The sequence below is a fragment of the Rhamphochromis sp. 'chilingali' genome, assembly GCF_963969265.1.
Source record: "Rhamphochromis sp. 'chilingali' genome assembly, chromosome: 1".
NCBI classification, from domain to species: domain Eukaryota; kingdom Metazoa; phylum Chordata; class Actinopteri; order Cichliformes; family Cichlidae; genus Rhamphochromis; species Rhamphochromis sp. 'chilingali'.
Window position 1 is genome coordinate 62,398,709 of NC_137929.1, and position 6,382 is coordinate 62,405,090.

General features: G+C 42.8%; 1 long non-coding RNA gene across 1 annotated transcript; it reads left to right on the forward strand.

Moving 5' to 3' along the window:
• The first annotated feature begins 3,050 nt into the window (after positions 1-3,050).
• LOC308404774 lies at positions 3,051-6,382 on the forward strand. The gene is made up of 3 exons (XR_013973194.1): positions 3,051-4,528; positions 4,615-4,732; positions 4,864-6,382. It is a non-coding gene; the product is annotated as an uncharacterized lncRNA (long non-coding RNA).

Here is a 6,382-nt window from a genome sequence, read left to right on the forward strand (position 1 = left end):
GGCAAAGAAGGACTGTGCAAGTCATCTGATCACTCTTCATAACATTCTGGAGTATATGCAAATTGCTATTACAAAAACTTAAGCAGCAACTTTTCCAATTTCCAATATTTAGTAATTCTCAAATCTTTTGGCCACGACTGTAGTCTTCTGGAGAGGGGTGGACTCCGTCTCAGTCTGAAGTTGCCCTTGGTGAGAGGCAGCGGGCTGGGGTGGGCTTTCTTGTATCCCCTCAGCTTGCTGTCTGTATATTGGGGTTTCTCCCGGTGGATGAGAGGGTTTGTTCTCTGCACCTTCGGATTGGAGAATGGATCCTGACTGTCGTTTGCACTTATGGGCATTTAAAATGTATAGTGAAGGTGCGCTTGGAATGTCTGGCAGAGACCCTGGTCCAAAAGATCTTCAACTCACACCTTCAGCAGAGCTTCAACAACCCTCCTAGTGCTGCGGCTGCAGTGATGCAGACGCTGTACCAGACCAGCGTGGTGTAAAGACAGCTGAGTGCAAAAGCAAAGCTCTCAATTTACTGCTCAGTGTCTTTGCTGTTCCCAGGACTGACCTAATCTGGACAGAGATCTCAGATGCTGTTCCTGGGATCTCCTGGAACCACTCTCCCACTTTCCATCTCACTTCCCTTAAGGCATCCAATTACCACAGAGATGACTGTTGTCTTCACTCATCACCCGCCACGCTTTCAGTCTTTGGTACTTCTTGAGCTTCTTATGTTTCTTATTCCTGATGTTACCATTACTTGGAATAGCCACATATAGCTACATCTATCACCATGGCCTTCTTCCTGTGCTTGTCTGACACTCTTTGTCCAGTTTGTTAGCCATAACCAGTTTGTCAGTCTGTATCTCGAAGTCCCACAGGATTTAAACCCTATGGGGTTTGTCCTATTTTTACCTCTGGACTTCCAGGCCATGCTCGGCAAAGATGTTCCTGTGTACTATGCCAGTCACTTGGTTATGGCGTTCTATGCATGCCCTGCCTGTTAGCATCTTGCACCGTGCTGTTATGTGCTGGATTGTCTCAGGGGCATCTTTACACTGCCTGCACCTGTGGTCTTGCCTGGTGTGGTCTATGGATCTCGTGCTTTGAGCTTGTTCTTGAGCTTCAGATTAGACTTGAAACTTTCCTTTTTGATAAAGCATATAGTTAGACCTGGATCAGATTACCCCAAATCCTCCTTTAGTTATGCTGGAATACGTCTAAGCTGCTCGGCAATCCTCATGATGACACTCATGCAACTGTTTCTTCTTCACTCACCATGTGTTTATACACCTGTCTGCATTTAATGTCTTTTGTCCTGTATTCCTCCTTTTTATATTCTGGTCTCACTTACAACAGACTCCAGAATATTTGTTTCCTAACCAACGGTGTAGTAAGATTTATTAGTAGGACATGTGGGTCAGATTGACTCTGCTGTGAGACACAACAACAGCCTAACGTTCCACACATCCTTGTGTCCCACTCTGAAACGTCCATGCCTCTTTTGAAAAGAAAATCTTTTTTTCCTTACTGAGGGATAACGCAGTCTGAAATACTCGAAACACACTCTAAAATGTCCATGCAGCAACACAGCCTACTGTGGAACACAGCTCAGCCTGTAAACAATAATTCACATCCCCCCACCCTGAGCCTAGCTGTGCTGCATGTTTCTTCCTGTTAAAAGGGAATTTTCCTTCCCACGCTTGCCAAAGTGCTAGTGGATCATATGATTGTTGGGGTTTTCTTTGTTTTCTTTGTAATATTGTAGGATTTGTACCTTACAATAGAAAGTGCCTTGAGGGTACTGTTTTTGTGATTTGGTGCTATATAAATAAAATGTAATTAAATAGCTATGAAGGGTTCTTCCGCTCCCATATGCTCTTCTAATATTGCGTGTCTCCAACGTATTTGGTGCTGCTGTACTCATATTGTCCACCTGCCATGTGTGTCATTCAGTGGAGAATATCTTGTTCATTCTCCTACTAATGAAACACCTAGTACAACGTCCATTTGTTACACATTCATTCCTGCGTTTGTGAAGAAAACGGCATTACATACATTAAGATAGAAATGTGTGAAGAAAGATGTGAACTGAAATTAATGATGCTGGATAACTTATTCAGAAGAACTGACTAATTTACAGCCTATAGACACATTACCTTTTTGCAGCAGATGAGCTTTGTTGTTTAAAAAATATTTCATACTCCTTTGACTGGTCACTCTGTAAGGACACAGAGCTGGGTGGAGGTCCAGGTTGGTTCCTGTGAATAATGATGGAGCAATGATGTGAGTGCTGAGCTGTGACATGGAGAAGAGTCATGGACAGTTAGAGATGGTCATCTCACCTCTGAGCTTTGGTCTGGCTCTCTCTGGCTCTTTTAGAGGGAGGGGCTCCCTCCTCTCTGTCCTCACACTGATCCATGCTGCTCAGCTCACACACACTTTCTACCTGCAGAGGAAACACAAATCATTCATGTGCACATCAACTGAAATCCTCCTTTCCATCATGTGTGCTGGGGGGGGGGGGGGGGGGGGGGGGGGTCTCTGTGCCCTGAGTGCTCACCTCCTCATTTTTCCTTTTATATGAAAGAACTTTCTCGTGGGAAATTCAGACCTACCAGCTTTAGTGGCTACATATACTGATGTCTGAAAGTGTTTTAAATTATCCTTAAAGTCTGGCCTTTCCACTGAGTTTGGTTCTATAAACAGAATCTATGATCATCTCCTCCACCTGATGCTGTGGAGATTCAGAGAAATAAATCTACCATAAGAAAAGAGAAGATAGAAAAAAGAAACTGATCTTATCTTTTGTTATTGGATTTCTCTGTTTGGGAAATATTCCACTCATTCCACTTAACCTGGGTAGTGAATTAAATCAGGGCTTTTTTTATCAAGTCCTAGAGACACTAACATGAAAACATGTTGAGCAGCTCTCTGACTTGAAGAACACGCTTTAGCGTCTTTTGAGTTTTTGTGTGTTGGATGTTGATGGTGTGTGAGCAAACTTTTAACAGTTATTTCAGTTAAGTCAAAAATGATGTTAGCCTTCATATAGATGTGATCTCCCTTTGGACCTCAAAGCTGAGCCTCACATGTTTTTGGTCCTGGGATTTTGATACAGCAAAGCAAAACTGTCAGAGTTTAAATACTCATGCTTGAAGATGAGGAATCATATGCAGACATTAGATACAGAAGGACTTATAATGTAGAGGGAGCTGCTTATTGGGGTTAAACCCAAGAAAAAAGAACACAAGCAGCTCCCTCCTCTATGTGACATCATACTCATGAGGAGGGAAACAAGCTTTTTTTATGATGTTGGGTGCTTTAGCCAAGGATACTTCATAAAAGTTCAAACAAACAAAACTAGTAACCCCATGCAGCACAGCTGACCTTTGTGAAGTATCAACAATAACAACATGCTATTTAACAGAGCCATATAAAGACTAACATACATCAGCAGTTTATTTGATTTGCACCCTAATTCACTGATCTGATTTATGTTATGTAAATAGAAATGTCCCACTTCCTGTTATAATGCTAAAGAAGGAAACAAAGCAAACTTAGAGTTTCTTCACACACCAACTACAGGCTCCACGCCACACCCGGACACTAAACACGGACACACAGGTGAGCTGCTTCCTGGAAGGAGGCGGGTTTAAACCTGAAGCTCAGCTCAGGAGGGTTGGAGCGGAGCCAGCAGTTGATGTCTCCACTTTCTTCTTCTTCTTTTTTGAAGAACAACAAGTTGAATCTATACCTAACACACATGTAAACAAAACATTCGTTTATGATGTCCGCTCTCCGTCTGCTGCTGTCCCTGCGAATAAAAAGTCCCGGAGCTCTCCGGTCGAGCTCAGGCAACATTCAGCGTGTTTTATCTGATCACACACACTTAGAGAAAATGGCGGACACATTCGACCTCGTTGAAAAACATTACACACTGACTTTAATGGAGAGACCGGAAATAAAAACACACAGTTTGTGGTGTGAAAAAATCAAACATGAGCTGAACAAACAGTAAAGTTCCTAAAGACAAACTGTTAAAGGAGGAAACAAAGCAAACTTACAGTTTCTTCGCACCAACAACAAGCTCCACTCCACGAAGCTCAGCAAAGTGAAAGTAAACTTTGAGCAGGAGGGAAACACCCAGAGAGGTAGTGATGTGACGTTCTGTATCGAGGCTTCGAAGCTTGTGTCGAGTAATGGAGGGGGCGTTTCCGCGATGCGCGTGTCGAGGCTTGCTTCATTTATGGGAGGAGCTGAAAATGATGACGTCCGAAGCCTCGCTGCCCGGCTGTACCACGTGACTGGTTCATGAAGTGGTTCGAACTTTGCCGCGAGCTATGACAGCGATATAAACCCCTCAGACTTCATTCAAAATGTAGGTGTTTGATGGAGAGTTGCAGTTAGTGAGAGTTTGGAGACAGTTTGGAGGTTTATGAGAGTGAGGAGAGAAAGTCAGGAGAGAATGGAGCCAGCTAAGAAGAGGAGGATGTCCTCCCCTGTGTGGGAACATTTTGATCTTATTCCTCCCAACAAGGTATGTAAATTTCTACAGAAGATGTATTTTCATAATACTGATGGTGCAATACAATTTATGTTAAGCTGTCTTGACTTTTGTACAAGGTGAAGTGTTTGCTATGTGCCAGGGAGCTGGGATATAACAACAACACCTCATCCATGCTTAGGCACTACAGAGCTTTGCATGAGAATAAGGGGGACACCGATTGTGGAGCAAGACCAGGTGAGCCATCAAATGCAATGATAATATAGCATGCAGTAATGTTACTAAATGATATAACAATATTATACAGCTGTAATAAGTTACGTGTGTGATATTTATATTTGTGCTTTGTCTTTATTGTCTTTCCTCAGGAGAACAATCTCAAATAGATGAAGACCTGGTTACCATGGTGATTGAGGACTCCCAGCCATTTAGCATTGTGGAGGACAAAGGATTCAAAAGATTTGTTAAATCATTAAATCCTAGCTATGTTCTCCCCACTAAAGGTTATAAAAGCAGTGAAAATTTAGTTTTTACAGAATAAAATGTGAACAGGCAGGACTGAGGCTCAAAGCCTCAGTGTGTAGCTGTCCATACCTCAACGTTACAAAAGCACAACTACTGTCCACACCCCAACCACACCTCACCTCACAGTAAATGATCATTTCCATTTTAAGCATTTCCAAATAATCATTTTCCATACTGCCAGTATAAATATACACAGTATACTGCCATCACTACAATATAGATGTTTTACACACTCCTTTTGTTGTTGACATTTACAGGCTGTGTGCAAAAGGCCACACTCTTCAAATTCATGCCAGCTATTATTTTTACGTCCAGTAGGTGTCCTACTAGAGCTTCAAGAAGCTTCAAGGAGCTTTGCGCTGGGATGAACCAATTGGATGGAAAGCTTCAGTGTTTCATGAAGCTTCATCTGCCCATCACTACAGAGAGGCGTTTGAGGACACTCACCAGCATCGAAACACTGTGTGCTGCGTTCAGGTGCACCTCAGAAACTCCCATATTGTTGGCAGGTCGTGATTTATTTCTGCCGGTTTTCCTGTTTGAAACACAAACATCCGTCATCACTTTGTTGTTCTTCTTCCTGCAGCGTTTGAATATTTCAGCACTAAACTGATGTTTGTTCAAAGCTCATTTCAACCTGTTGAAGTCATGAATGAAAGTGCAGACTGAGAGTGGATCACATGATGTTTAAGGTGTGTCATGTGACATGTTCAGTATTGTCACACATGTCTAGATTGTCCCTGATATCATAACTGCTCAAACACTGATGATTATATTTGAAGCATTATTACTGATGGCAGCAAAGTTTGAATGGAGCTCTCTGTCTGTGCTGATTTGTCGCCCTCTGGAGGCCAAAGCACAAACTGCATGATGTCACTGTAACCACCACAGTGACAGGAAGTGTTTTTATGACTGAAACACTGAAATGATGCTAACGGCTGTCGTTAGGCTCACTGACAGCAGTGCTGATGTGTTCATGTCCAACACTGGATCAGGTCAGACTCCTTCATCCTTCTCCAGCGTGAGGCCGCCCTCAGACCCACAGGAGCTCTGACCTTTGACCTCCTGACCCTATCCACTTCAGTCTCTTTGCATCTTTAAATGCAAATCCAACGAGACTTTAGCCGAACAAAAGACGCTGGAAGCTGTTCTATGAATGATGTTCATACCAGAGTTTCTGTTTCCAGCTCAGACGTGTTAAACGCTGCTGCTGTGCTACATTTGTCATTTCCTGCTTCCATGTCAAAGTGCTGAACTCATCTTATCACTTTAATGCAGTAAAGCAGGAGCTGTAAGTCTGACATTTATTTAATGTCATCACAAACACACACAGCTGGATCAGCACCCAGACAAAGGGCTGAA